This window comes from Muntiacus reevesi, chromosome 1 (assembly GCF_963930625.1).
Source record: "Muntiacus reevesi chromosome 1, mMunRee1.1, whole genome shotgun sequence".
Taxonomy (NCBI): Eukaryota; Metazoa; Chordata; class Mammalia; order Artiodactyla; family Cervidae; genus Muntiacus; species Muntiacus reevesi.
Genome location: NC_089249.1, coordinates 101,739,432 through 101,754,117, shown reverse-complemented (window position 1 = coordinate 101,754,117; position 14,686 = coordinate 101,739,432). Strand labels below are relative to the sequence as shown.

The 14,686-nt window shown below is 36.1% G+C and overlaps 1 non-coding gene across 1 annotated transcript; it reads left to right on the top strand.

Annotated features, from left to right (window-relative positions):
* The first annotated feature begins 883 nt into the window (after positions 1–883).
* Positions 884–955, top strand: TRNAY-GUA (transfer RNA tyrosine (anticodon GUA)). Its single transcript has one exon. It is a non-coding gene; the product is annotated as a tRNA-Tyr (tRNA).
* Positions 956–14,686: the final 13,731 nt, after the last annotated feature.

The following is a 14,686-nucleotide window of genomic DNA, read 5'->3' as shown; positions in this document are numbered from 1 at the left end:
TCCAAATAGGAAAAGGAGCATGTCAAGGCTGTATATTATTACTGTGCTTAGTAGACCACCTGATGCTAAATCTATTCCCTTCCCTATTTCATAGCAGCAATGCAATCTTAATAAGCAGAGTCAGTTTACCTCCGAAAAAGTGGTAACCCTTTTCTTGACTTCTGATATCTTAGAAAGAAGAGACAGAAGTGACAGGGCAACAGCTGTAGTTTAGTTTATGGGACTTTTGCTGTGACCCTGGTTGGAAGCAGTGCCTATCTGGAAACTAGGGTGTCTAATCCTAGGTTTCAGGGCCAGGAAGCACAAATTCCCCAGGTTCGTCCCTGTATGGCAAGTGGTAATTGGAATGTAATAGTAAGTGGAGCCACTTCTACTTTTGCCCTTTGTTTTAATTCCATACCCAAGTATTCTACTTACTGATGACACAGAATTATATACTAGTTGTTGACTTAGTGTGTATAATGTATTCTTGAAGATGATGATTAATCCATATGAAGTAGCATCTCTGAGTTAGTGTCTTGGTTATTACCTTTGAAAAACTATCCCATCACTCTCTCATGCCAGCAACTTCTGAGTAATGCAACATGATATAACTCATGTATCCCATTACCATGCATTCATTGCTAAACTTCCTTTGCTGATTTAAAGTGAATTTCTTGGTCTGACATAATGTTATGTACACTCTGCTGGCAGATCAAGCATTCCATAAACTGGTTACGGCCATGTAGGTAAGAAAGAGAAAATATACCTATGGTCATGATTTAACACAATCAAAATAAATCACTGCCACTCCCAGAGTGAAATGGGTACAATATTAGCTAGTCATTAAGTGAGCTTGGAGGCTGAGCGTTGACCATGCATTTTGTCGTGGTCTGTGTGGGCTTCCCTGGTGGTTCAGATGGTAAAACATCTGCCTGTAATGCAGGAGACCTGGGTTCAATCCCTGGGTAGGGAAGATTCTCCTGGAGAAGGAAATGGCAACCCACCCCAGTACTCTTGCCTGGAAAACTCCATGGATGGAGGAGCCTGGTAGGCTACAGTCCATGGGGTTGCAAAGAGTCGGACATGACTGAGCACATTCACTGGTACTGGTGCTTGGGTTGGAAAGGAATTTCCAGACATGAGACAGAATGAGAGGAGAATAAAGTTTATTAGACTGAGAGATGCTGTTAGAATAGCAGGCCGGCTGCAGAAAGCCAAACCCTTTCACAGGGTAGGAACCAATTTTTACAGCCTCAAGACAGAGAAAATTTCTACCAGAATGCTGGCATTTGATGATTGATTCGGATGCTTGTAGGGTAATATAGTGGGTATTTGACCTAATATGGGAGTCAGAGAACTGGCCAGCTTAGATCTGTAGGCTCATGGCAACAATTGCTATGGGACTTGGTCAGTGCCAAAGATTTTTATCCTATGACCTTGGTGTAGTGCCCCAGACTTTTGATTGGATGTCATCAGTGTCAATTATTTTATCTGTGCTTGTGGTATAAGAGCTATTATAATAGGAAAAGCTTAGTCAAAGCCTCTAAAACTAACCCTCTCCCAATCAAGATTGTAAAATAAAAACATTACATCACAACAACAGAAGTGATGTGGTAGCAGATATTTAAGCCATCCTTAAAGACATGAAGGATGTAATCAGATCCTGGAGGAGGATATAAATTCACCCATTCCTGCAGATCCTGTTTCAGATGTGACATTTTTATGACAGCAGTTTAACATGGTCTCATGTATATGGTATGCGCTCATTGACCTGATGAATTCATTCTTTCTATCCCTATCAGGAAAGAGGATTAGACACTTCAGATTTATTTGGGATGGAAAGTAGTATGTATTTATGGCCTAGCTGCAGGATATGGTAATTCTCCTGCCTTCTGTCATATTACAGTCAGAGAATCTTTTACCATCTGACCATTCAGCAGAATATCATCCTCATCCTATATATTGATGACATCATGTTAAACTGAGTGACCACAATGTGTTATCCATGCTGGAGGTCATGGAAAGTCACATATGCTACAGAAGATAGTAGATAAAACATGAAGATTCCGGATCTGTCCTTTCAGTGAAGATTTTTGAGATCCAGTTGGCTGTTGCATGTCTAGACAAGTTCTACAAAGTAAACCATATATATATATGGTTTACATATATATATATAATTTGTTTATATATATATATAATTGGTTTATATATATATAATTGGTTTACATATCTATAATAATTGGTTTATATATATATGGTTTATATATATATGGTTTACATATATATATATATATAATTGGTTTATATTACATTACATCACATGTTTATAAAACATTACATCACATACATATATGTATGTGTATATGTTTACATATATGGTTTACATATATGTATATAATTATATGTATATGATACCATATACCTTCCACCACTAAAAGAAGAAGGATGACATTTGGTAGAAGACCTCTTAAAGTTTCAGAGATAGCATATTTCATACTCATAAATGTTACTCTGCTCTGCTTACTGGATGACACAAAAGACTGCTAGTTTTGGATAGGGTGGAGAATAGGAAAGGCATCTTCAGTAGATCCATGCTGTATAGCAAGCAGCACAAGTGCCCGGGCGTCCTTATGGTTTTAGAATATCAATAGTGGAAAAAAAAATGCTGTGTGTGAGTTTTACAGAAAGCCCCAGTTGTAGAATTTGGATCTACTTGAATAGGAATGAAGTTTAAAGAATTTCCCACTATATGTTACTGTGCCTAAGAGAGCATCCACAATGAAAGGAGCACCAAATTAGAGAAAATGACCAGTTGGCAAAAGCCAACATCTATGATTGGCTACCCCAGTGTTGGCACAAGGAGCACAATAATGGAAGTGAAGAAATGAAGACCATGCATAGGTCCAATTGACATGGGCCAGCTGGAGCTGGATGAGGAACCAGTACCTGAGGATGACAGAGCAGCTGCTGCAGAAGATCTGGATGAAGAAGCCAAATGACCACTGCCAGAGTCAGCAGCTGGGCTGTGATGAATGTCCAAGAGCTCGACATTCCTGGAGCCTGAAGACCCAAACATCGAAACCTGAACCTCCCCTTACTCCCTATAGGAAAATAGAGAAGAAAAAAAATACAGATAAAATTGCCATCACTGATGATATACAATCAAAGTCTGGTCAAAGTTGAGCATCCAACACAAAACTACCTTTCAAGGAGACTAACCAGCCGTTTTGTGGCAAGTTGATTACACTGCACTCTTTCACAATAGGAACTCCTGATTGTTCAAGATCCTACAGTCATTTCAAAGAGGGTTTAATCTCTTTCCTCTTTCAGCAGGGCCAGTGCTTCCTGCCTGGGTCATTAAGAGTCATATTGTGGTTCACAACAGTGTGCATGTTTCTTGAAAGCAGAGATCTCTGAATCATCTTCAAGAAAAGAGGTGTGCTAGAGAAGAATATCATAGAGTGAGAAAATTCTGCACACCCAAAGGATTCAGAGGAATCTGAGGATTCAAGATTTTCTGAAACATTGAGTCAGAAATACTCACCCGATATCACCAAACTTCACATTTCTCTAATCAGTGCTCAGGGTGGTATGCCAGACTTTCCCGGGTTGAGTATTCAACCTCTTCTAGAACTCAGTTACAATTATGTGCTGGACCTGATGCTCAGTTTTTTCTGCAATACACTTAAAAATAAAAGAACTTCAGTGACTGCTGAAGGGGCTTCTTGGATTTTGTACATAGATGTTCAATTTAGTTCAGTTCAGTTCAGTCGCTCAGTCATGTCTGATTCTGCGACCCCATGGACTGAAGCATGCCAGGCTTCCCTGTCCATCACCAGCTCCTAGAGCTTGCTCAAACTCATGTCCACTGAATCAGTGATGCCATCCAACCATCTCATCCTCTGTCGTCCCCTTCTTCTCCTGCCTTCAGTCTTTCCCAGCATCAGGGTCTTTTCCAATGTCAGTTCTTCACATCAGGTGGCCAAAGTATTAGAGCTTCAGCTTCAGCATCATTTCTTCCAATGAATATTCAGGACTGATTTCTTTTAGAATTGACTGGTTTGATCTCTTTGCAATCCAAAGGACTCTCAAGAGTCTCCTCCAACACTACAGCTCAAAAGCATCAATTCAGATGTTCAGTCAGTTCAGTCACTCAGTCGTGTCCAACTCTTTGCGACCCTATGGAATGCAGAACACCAGGCTTCCCTGTCAATCACCAACTCTCAGAGTTTACGCAAACTCATGTCCATTGAGTCAGTGATGCCATCCAACCACTTCATCCTCTGTCGTCCCCTTCTCCTCCTGCCCTCAATCTTTCCCAGCATCAGGGCCTTTTCACATGAGTTAGCTCTTTGCATTAGGTGGCCAAAGTATTGGAGTTTCAGCTTCAACGTCATTTCTTCCAATTCATATTCAAGACTGATTTCCTTTAGGATGGACTGGTTGAATCTCCTTGCAGTCCAAGGGACTCACAAGAGTCTTCTCCAACACTACAATTCAGAAGTTGATGACTAATCATCTCATGCTTAAAATTTCCTTTTATTTCTCTCATATATCAATTATCTCCTGCAGCAGTCATCCAGTTTCATAGTTTTTCTTTCTCTTGAACTTCTGATGTGCCTGAGATATTGCATCTGCTAGGGGGAATGTATCATAATCATTATTACTATTATATTCCTATTATTATCATTATTTTAGAAATTTTAAAGGCAAAATTTAAAAATCAGGTCTCAAGTGATATCAGCATTTCTTATAACATGTTGGCATTTATTTTTCCAACTCCCATGAAAGCATTAGCTTATTATAGCTTCCCCAAATGTACATATCATAATTCTTTTTGGAGAATCATAAAACCATTCATTGATAATTCAGATGCAGATTCAGACTTGAGCTATCCAAAAATATTTTACATTGAGAAATGTTACAAGTTTCTAAATGTTCGTTTCTCTGTGAACATTTTTAAATATAAGAAAATGAAAGCCTGAATGAACTTCAAGGTGGCAGGCAGAGAATCTGAGTGGGAGTGTTCATAAAGGAACCCAGATTTCCTGCTTTCTGCCTACATGTTTCAATAATGGATATCTTTGGTTTCCACTATCTCCTTAGAAGCATTAAATCTAATTTAAAAAATACAAATTTCTCTAAGATTTTAAGATAAGCACATTGAATCATTCTGACAATATTTGAAATTAAAGTCATTGGGTTTTAGTTCTGTAAGTCTACTCTCTTATATTATTCTAAATAGAATGATTTTAAATGTGTGCAATGAACAAAACCAAATGACTTCCACTTATTACTGCATTGCCAATGAGGATAAATTGTATATAAAGTGGCTAGATTTTCTGTTTTTCTCTATTTATTTTTAGTGAAGTTTCAGGCATTATCAAAAGTTTTTCAACATTTATTGAATATTTATAGTATTTCTGGCACTGTTTTATGTACTTGACAAAGAATAACTCATTTCCTAACACTTTTTATAAGGTATATACTATAAAGTCCCCATTTTTCAGATAAAGAATAGCACAGAGAAATTAAAGAACTTGCTTGAGTCATGTAGCTTGAACTAGGAATATTGTTCCTTCATCTGTGCAAAGGACTGGTTGATTCTCATCTTGGAGTTTCTGCTCAAATGTCACTTCCTCAAAATGACATTTCCTGGTCCTTCTATTTGGGGTTTTACAATATATTTCACAGAAGTTATAATCAGGAATTATCATCCACTTAGTCTATTTTTGATATTGTCAATCAGATTGCAAACTTCAGGAAGGGAGAAAGTTTACCTGTCTGCTGCTGTGTCGTGAATGTCTATCACTGAGCAAGGAACTGAGTAAGGAAATGAGTAAGGAATATTAAATATTTCACAAGCGAATGAAGAAAAACTTCTTTGAAATAGCACATAAAGTACGCCTCCATCATACTTCCTCAATTAAAACAGCTCTTCTCTTCTTTCAGATAAACTTCAGGATCATTTTGCTTAAGTATGATCAAAATTGTAGTAAATCTTTAAATTAATTTAGCATGTATGAAGTTTTTTTAAAAATTCTTTTTTTAAAATCCAAGAATATAGTATATCTTTAACTTAGGTTTTATTTTTCCTGACTTTCAGATATTATTGTTTTGCTTTCTTCATAGAGCCCTCTCTTATTTATCAATGTATCAATAAACCCTTGGCGTTTATTATTGCCATGATCTAATAGTAAGAGAAGTCTTAGTATACATACTAGTAGTACTAGTACTTCACCACCTGTTGGTGACAGTGTTAAGAGAAGTAGGAGTAGAAATAGAGTAGTAAGAATAATAACTGTCCTAAGCAAATTAGTGTTAAGAGAGATAGGAATTATTGCCATGTGAGTAGGGTTTTCTCTCAATTCTTATTTTCCAATTCTTATTGGTTAATGGAAGCTATTAACTTTTGTCAAACAGAACTGCTTTATGAATTCTAACATTTATTCATCTAGTTTATTAGATTTTCTTAAGATATGAAATGCACAGCTTATTCTTATCTGGAAGATAGAAAAACTACCAGCAACATTAGATAAACAATAGTGGTAGTAAATGTAGGCGGGTTTGTGATACAGGCAGAAAACACCACATGAGCTACACACTGAGGGGAAAATACACATAATCTGTGTATCTGTTATGCAAAAATAAGCCTAGATTTTTCAATTAGGAACAAAAATTAGGCAACCAAAAAACAAGTGATATATGCTAATAATGAAGCAAGTGAAGAAAAATTTTAAAAACACAAGGAAAATAACACCTTTTTTTCTTAGGGCTTTATATACTAAGTAGATATAACTAGATAGTCTGTTATTTTGCTTTCTCACAAATTTGAGGATGTTTCTGAAGTGCAGAATAATAGCTGATCCCAAGTTTATTTCCCTGGAGAAGAGACAACTCTAGCAATTGTCACAGTGATTTTCTAGAGTTGAAGTTGCAAAACACAGACATTGCAAACTTTGAGAAAGTTTCACACTATAGAAAACATGGATAGATTTTGGGTACAATAAATCCACAAATATTAAGACCAATTTAGATATTTATAAGAAATATATAGGGAGAGTTGAGAAGACAACTTTGACTGGCTAGAAAAAGGACTTCTTGAAAAATATTTAACAAGATCATTCAAATTGTATGCCTAAATGAACACTGAAGTTAGGGAGAATGAAATTTTTATTTAAATATATAATATCAGTGTAAAGGATAGTATACTATAAAGATAATAAAAATAAAAAAGAATAGTCTGCAAAAGAGTTGACTGCATAAGCAAGGTCATTGGCACTTAGCTTATAATTTTGTATTTATGTTTCATTTTTAATAATATTATATTTCATTATTTCACACATACTTAATGTGTATATATTTCCATAATGAAGTTCTTCTTACTTCAAAAAAAAGGAATATATAATATTTTTTAAAAAAGGATATGTTTAGCTTACATGTTCAGAGTAAAAATGTTGTTTTACTTATCTATGTATTAGAAAAGCATCAACAAAATCAATTCTCCTCTCTTTCTCTTAGACACACACACACACAGAATTAGTGAGCATCATGAAAATTACAGATTTAAAAGATCAAGTTGTTCACATGAGATTATTTAGAGATTCTAAAAGATGATTATTTTCTCAAAGACAATGTCTACCTTTTGGATAGTCTCAACAAAAGTGTTTGTGTTTTTTAAATCTGTCCATGGAATCTCTTTAGGTGTGATAATACTAAATATTGTAGCATATGGAAAAAGAACAATTTGTGCTGCCTTTCTTGGAAGTGAAAATGATCTTTCCACTGGAATAGCCAAGTACTGTCATTCCAAATTTTTGACAAGTTCTTCAGAGACTTTTATAAAAGAACAGAATCCAGGTACTCAGGAGAGCTTCCTGCTGGAATGAATTGCAATATCAACTTGTGTTTTCCATGCAGTTGTATTGGCATTCAAATATATAGCTCAGAATATATCTAAAATGGTTTGCTTAATGAGTGCATATAGTTTGTTTTTGATGTTGTTGATTTGCTAAGTCGTGACCAACTCTTTGGGACCCTATGGAATGTTTAGCCCCCCCAGGCTCCTCTGTCCATGGGATTTCTCAGGCAAGAATTCTGGATTGGGTTGCCATTTCCTTCTCCAGGGGATCTTTCCCACCCAGGGGATCAAACCCACATCTCCTACATCGCAGGTAGATTCTTTGCCGCTGAAGCCACCAAGTAAGCCTACATGAACATCCATGTCTATGTTCATGTCGTCCCACTATCAAAAGGCTCCCTAATTGCAAGAATTGCACTGAAACCAAAAGGTGATTATAAGTGACTTTTGTTTTCTTATGTGAAGTTTTTTCTGTAATAAATAAATATTTATTTGTTTTCAGTAAAAATGTCATTTTAAATGAGTTTTAGAATAACTGCAGGGGCAACTGAATACGAATACTATCAAAGATCAAGTTTAGTTTTGAAAGGCAGGGCCCCCTGGACATAATTTAGATTGAAAGAGATTAGACATAGAATTAATTTAGTCTCCTTAATAAATCCACAGAAATGAAGCAGGAGGTCCTCCCTGTCTGTCTATTGGGTACAAAGTAGAGCTGGTATTGACATCTGAAATAAGAAACTGTGGAGGACTCAGTAACATTATGGCAGACAGAGACTGGTTCCAGAACTTTGAAACAACAAGGATGTCTATTGTGCACCTTTGATTTGGAAAACCCGGTATTTTATAGAACATAGCAGTCAAGCAGATCATCTCAACTGTAGGAAAATAAGCTAGATAGGAGGAAAGTCACAGGCCTGAGAATACAAGAAACTTCAGAAGAGGTTAAGGCTGGATTGACTAGATTAAGAAAGTGTCCCACCCACCATCTACCCTATCCACTCCAAAGATACTGTAGAGTGGTTTTAGCTTTCCATTGTACTTGCAAGGAAAAGGGTAGTACTTGTCTTTGTTTCTGAATGTGCGTGTGTGCTCAGTCGTATCCAACTCTTTGCAGCCCCATGGACTGTAGCCCACCAGGCTCTTCTGTCCATGGGCTTTCCCAGGTAAGAATACTGGAGTGGGTTGCCATGTCCTCCTCCAGGGGATCTTCCTGACCCAGGATACAACCCACATCTCCTGAGTCTCCTGCAGTGGTAGGTGGATCTTTACCACTGAGCAGTCTAGGAAGCCCCAAGGTCAAAATATATATCCAGGTTAATAACTGATATCAGTACCTCCTAACTTTGTTGTTGTGCAGTCGCTAAGTCGTGTTCGACACTGCAACGCCTTGGTCTGCAGCATGCCAGGGTCCTCTGTCCTCCACTGACTTCCAGAGTTTGCTCAAATTTATGTCCATTGAGTCGGTGATGCTATCTAACCATCTCATCTTCTGCCACCCCATTCTCCTTTTGCCTTCCTATTTAGGGAAAACCTTAACCTGTGTTCAGTGATATTATGGATTTCTCCCATTCCTTTTGCTAATATTTGATGAAGAAATGGAAAGCAAGCTGTAATCTGTGCTGGAGACCAGTAAGAGGACACGGTGTGTACTCATGTATGTGTAGTACATCTATAGCTGGATCCACCAATATCACAATTAACATTTTTGGTGTGTATTTAAATTTATTTATTTTTTATTGTAGGATAATTGCTTTACAGAATTTTGCTGTTTTCTGTCAAACTTTAATGAATCAGCCATAGCTATACATATATTCCCTCTCTTTTGAAACTCCCTTCCATCTCCCTCCCCATCCCACCCTTGTAGGTTGATTCAGAGCCCCTGTTTGAGTTTCCTGATCCATACAGCAAATTCCCGTTGGCTATCTATTTTACATATGGTAATGTAAGTTTTAGTGAGACTAAAGAATAAAGGTGCTTTCTTTTATATTTGCTTTGGCAAGTTTGATTTACAGACATGAGGGAAATATAATTTAATTAAAAATACCTATTTTTTTTGAAGTTTTTGTTCTCATACAGTCAGTAGGAAATTGCAATTTAATTGAGGAATTTATTTTCTTATAAATGTTTGTGTGTTTCCTAAATAATTTTATATTTGCTTTGCTAGATTGTGTGAAAGGGAAGAAGTGTTTCCATTTTTGACAGTTCACTAACATGGTTTTAAAGAGATTTCGATTCTAAATCAATTTCACCAATGTGTGTTGTTATGTAAGTGAATTCAGGCAGCACCATTAACCATTAATCTATCCTCAGTCCCTCATTTATAGAAATGAGTTAACTGAATTTTTAAAATATTCAATATTATTTTAAAATCTGATATTCTGTGAAATGATATACAATGATGAACATTTAAAATGATGAGTCTTTTTCAATACTAAAATTAATTTTGTTGCTATGTGGATTTTTTATTGAAACTTTATTTTCTGTGAAAATTTATATTCTTTTATGTTTTCAATAGCAACCAGAGTAGTGATAGGCAACTGCTACATTCTCTAAAATGTTTATTTTAAAAAAATTTATAGAAACTTTTAAAAAGTTATTATTTATTCATACATTCAACACATTTAATGATTGCAAGTTTACCATACACATAGAATTACTTCCTAGAGATAAAAGGAGTGGGAAAAACAAGTGTTTGCCATTAATAAGTTCACAGTCTCTTGGTATCCTTTTGGCAAATTAATATTATTTTCAGAAAATGCTTGTCAAAAATGCTTATTGAGGAAAATATTATAAAATTATAAATTGCAGTAGAAAATGTATTTAAACTAAAATTTAAACGTATCCTTATGGATGGGTAAGACAATATTAAAAGTGTAGAAATTGTTACCAAAACTATAGAATCTAAGCAAATAAAGGTATATGGAAAATTCCACGTTAGATGAAGTGAGCCTAGAAATCCAATTCTATTGCTTCAGAGATCAGTTATTACAGGACATCCTAAATATGGGGGAAAAAATTTGATCATGAAACCAAACTGACTCCTTTCTTTGTGACTAATACTCTATTTCTGGAAAATATGCATTTCAAAGCACCATGAAGAGCTGAAATTATGAAAGAGGAATTCAAAGGCTTGAAAGCTCAGCTGGTCTGAGGTGAGGAAAAGAATGTGGAGTTTGAAACACCAAAGTAAATTACTCTGGGCATGAACTCTGGGAAATCAGGAGCCATACCCTAGAACAACCCTTTATTACTATTTATGATTGTTAAATTCCATATCCTTTATTTTTTAATCAAAAGTCTTTTTGTTCTATCCTAATCCTTTCGGGATGAAAATATTTAGTTTGAAATGGCTTCATTATTTTCCAAAAAGTGAATTCATTGCAGTTTCCTATTAATGAAACTCTTGATTCTATTTAGTATTAGATTAATCACACTTATAGACACATGATAAACACTTTAAGAATAAAAGCAGCCTTATGTAATGAGGAGCAATTTAAACTAGAATGATCTTTTAGAACACCAAAATGAATTTTGTTGGTATGTTGGTATTCTGTTACAATTTTAAATATGTACTTAGTCACTTGTTTTTTACCTAAGTATTCAAAATATGATAACTATATGACCATAGAGAATTTTATTTTGAATGCTTAGCCTTGAGTCAGACCAATATTTTCAATTAATGTTTCAGGAGTCAGATCTTCTAATTTAAATAAGCATCATTAAAGCTATCATCTCTGTCAGAAAAAATTAAAGTTAGCACATCTGCAAGGCAAAACAGCTCGCCAAGTCCCACTGTCTGCAGGCAGACTGCCCAAAAAAACAAAAAATAAATAAATAAAATAATTAATGTCACTTTCAGCCATTTGTGCTGAAGCACAGTATTGCTCTTAGCTTGAATGGTGCTAGTGGAAGGAGTTCAAAAACAGGAAATGAAAGGGGAAAAAAGAGGTTCTTTCATGGATTACTGGATCTTTAGACACCAAACTGCCTTTACCTCTGAATTCTCTTCTTATAAAAATTCTAATTTACCATTATTCTGGGAAAATTAAAATATATATAAAGTAATAATTTGATATAACTTAAAGTGTAAATGCTAATTTCATCTTTTTGATAATCTTGCATTATCAAAGTTTGACTGGCCTGAGAATCTGAAGAAAATACCTCCTTATTAACAGCCCCTCTCTAAAAAACTGCCATTTCTCAAAGAGATGAAAAACAGTCTAATTTCATGTACAGATAAAAATTTTTGCACATTTTTTATGTGCTCTAGTATTAAAGAAGATTAGTGCTGATAGTAGAAAACTACATTTGGGGTTTCTAATTTCCATGAAATTTTTTAATTTTTTTTTTTTAATTTCAAGGTCTTTAAATGGAAGGAAAAAAATGCATTTTTAGTTCATGGCCTGGTTTTAATTTTTTCCACTCTACTTCAGTTGACTGCAACCATGCAAAGAGACCAAAAAATTATTTCACACTAAATGTACTGTAGGAAGGGAGTGGTGTTAGTGGTTAGAGAGTGGGACTTACAGTTCAATTTTGTGAGTTCTGTTTCTTGCTTAATCCCTGGCAAGCCCTGTGGTTTTGTGATCATCACTTATATGGTCATTTAGGGGTCTGCTTATCTAAGAACTGGGTGTTATGAGTGCTCTGCCCTCCTAAGAAGTCATGTTAAAGAGAGACTTGCATTCAATTCCCTACACAATGTGAACCAAGTTTGTATTTTAAGCTTGTCATCTGACCCCACCTCTTGTGATATAATCCTTAAAATGTTTTATTTCAGGTTTGCCCTAATAATGTTCTCTTGTACGTACCACATGTAATATCCACCAGATATTGAAATTGTACCCACCCTCCATATCCAGCTGTATCTCATTGGGTCCTAATTATTAAAATTCATTTGGTTATGAGAAACAGGAATCTTCTCTGGTTAGGTTAGGCCACAAAGGAAATCATTTGGAAGTGTTCATCAGTATCTCTCTGAAGCCAAGGAGAAATTGATCAACCATGCATTAAGGGACATGGGAATTAGTGTAGATTCTAATTCTATTTATCAAAATAATTTATGAATTCTTCCACTGAGATACTGTCAATAGTATGGTTCTGTTTCCATGGTTCCACAAGTTCTTTCATTTTAATACTGTACTCCAAATGCCTAGGAAGACTGTAATTGGCATGTCAGTATGGAAAGTCTCATTTCTAAATTGTCTTTGTGTGTGTGTGTGTGTGTGTGTGTGTGTGTGTGTTTGTGTGGCCTGGGCATAAGATTATTCTATTCAGCAGGAAGTTGCCATGAATGTAAGAGAGAAAAGACAATTCCCAGAAGCAATTCTTGGGAGATAAAATGATAGGATGAATATATTCAAAATTCATCCATTATTCAGCATTTTAAACTGATTTCTTATCATGTGTTAGATACTGTAAGATGGGCTTAGAACACATATGTAAATATAATGGCATCTTCGCCTTCGAGGAATGTTTGCTCTATGTGAGAAAAAGACAAACAACAATATATTATGCAACTATTACAGACAGGTTTGGAAAGAAATGTAATGAAAACATATGAAGAGGAGAATAATTAATTGTTCCTAAAAAGAGCACGGAAATTATACAGACAGAATTGCCTCAAGTTCCAAGTAATAGAAAACCAAACTGCAACCACTTGAAATGCAGTGTTTTGTTTGTTTTGTTTTGAAGCACATAATAAGAATTTTGAAGGTGTGTGGTTATTGACATTTGGACAACAGTTCAGTGAATGATGTCAAATATGTCCACAATTAAGTGCTGGAACTCAGCCTGGAAGTCAGCAGGATGTCTTTCATCAAGAAAAAGAAAAAAAAGAGCTTTCCCCATTCACCCCAAGCTGACACTGTTTACTTCTCAAGGTCACCAGATCAACTATAGATATAAAATAAGCATTTGTCTTCCCCAAGATCTTTAGAGATACCGCCACTGACATTAAGGGACCACAAAGATTGTTCTTTAGAAAATGTTGCAGGAAGTGTGACTGTCTGCACTTCCTATTCCTATATTGCCTCCTCATGTTCCAGTCTCTATTCCAGGTCATCTATGAACATAGTTCTTGTCTTTGCATGACCTCCAAGAGCTCCTCCCGCTCACAGTCTTCATACTGTGCTCTCATGAACCCTGGTCTTCCCTGGAGGCTCAGCAGTAAATGAAGAGACCCGAGTTTCACCCTTGTGTCAGGAAGACCCCCTGGAGAAGGAAATGACAACCCACTCCAGTATTCTTGCCAGGGAAATACCATGTACAGAGGAGCCTGGTGGGCTAGGGTCTCGGATTCAGACACGACAGAGCACACATGCCATGCATCAATCTCAAGCTCTTCATAGAATATACACTTCTCTTTGCCTGACTGAAATTCACTCTCTGACTTTTCCACACACTTTGGGCCAGGAAATGAGGTTCATTTCCTCTTTGTTATTCAGCTGTTTCTTAGAAATTATTATTTATCCATCATTGCATAAAAACTCATGCATATTTGACATTTTAGCTATTTGGTCCTCTACCCTTCCTCATTATTTTTCGGCTATGTACTCCAATTATCAAAGATTTTGCCATTGCTTTAGGATTTTCTTCTCCACTTTAACCTCTGCTATTGTCTTGGAAGGGCTTCCAGGTGGTGCTAGTGGTAAAGAACTCGCAAGACACAGGTGTGATCCCTCGATTGGGAAGATCCCCTGGAGAAGGGGACAGCACCCCACTGCAGTATTCTTGCCTGGAGAATCCCATGGACAGAGTAGCCTGGCAGGCTATGGGTCCATAGGGTCGCAAAGATTTGGACATGACTGAAGCGACTCAGTGTGTTCTGCACACATTGTC